At 33.7% G+C, this 261-nt stretch overlaps 1 protein-coding gene across 1 annotated transcript in view; it reads left to right on the plus strand.

The window, feature by feature from the left end:
• LOC119594807 (basement membrane-specific heparan sulfate proteoglycan core protein-like) overlaps positions 1–261 on the plus strand; it is a gene marked incomplete at its 5' end in the record, with an annotated part of 219,836 nt that overhangs the window by 19,189 nt on the left and 200,386 nt on the right.

Consider the following 261-nt stretch of genomic DNA (forward strand, 5'->3'; position numbering starts at 1 on the left):
AACAGACAGCAACCAGTAAATGATATTTTACACAGCATGTTTTCTTTCTGTAAATAGAACTTTCGCACTCGAATGCGTATCGTGAATTGCATTAAAAAGATCGTTCATATTTATTTGGTCATAAAAAATACTTCATATTTTTTTTTTTTACAGAAATTCTTTATATATTAAGAAACGTAAAGCGCTTCATCATCTTTCCCACTTATTCCATCATATCGAAATTAACAAAAGGATTATCCGCTTCCCCGCCCCCGCCTCCCC

The sequence above is a fragment of the Penaeus monodon genome, chromosome 34, assembly GCF_015228065.2.
Source record: "Penaeus monodon isolate SGIC_2016 chromosome 34, NSTDA_Pmon_1, whole genome shotgun sequence".
NCBI classification, from domain to species: Eukaryota; Metazoa; Arthropoda; class Malacostraca; order Decapoda; family Penaeidae; genus Penaeus; species Penaeus monodon.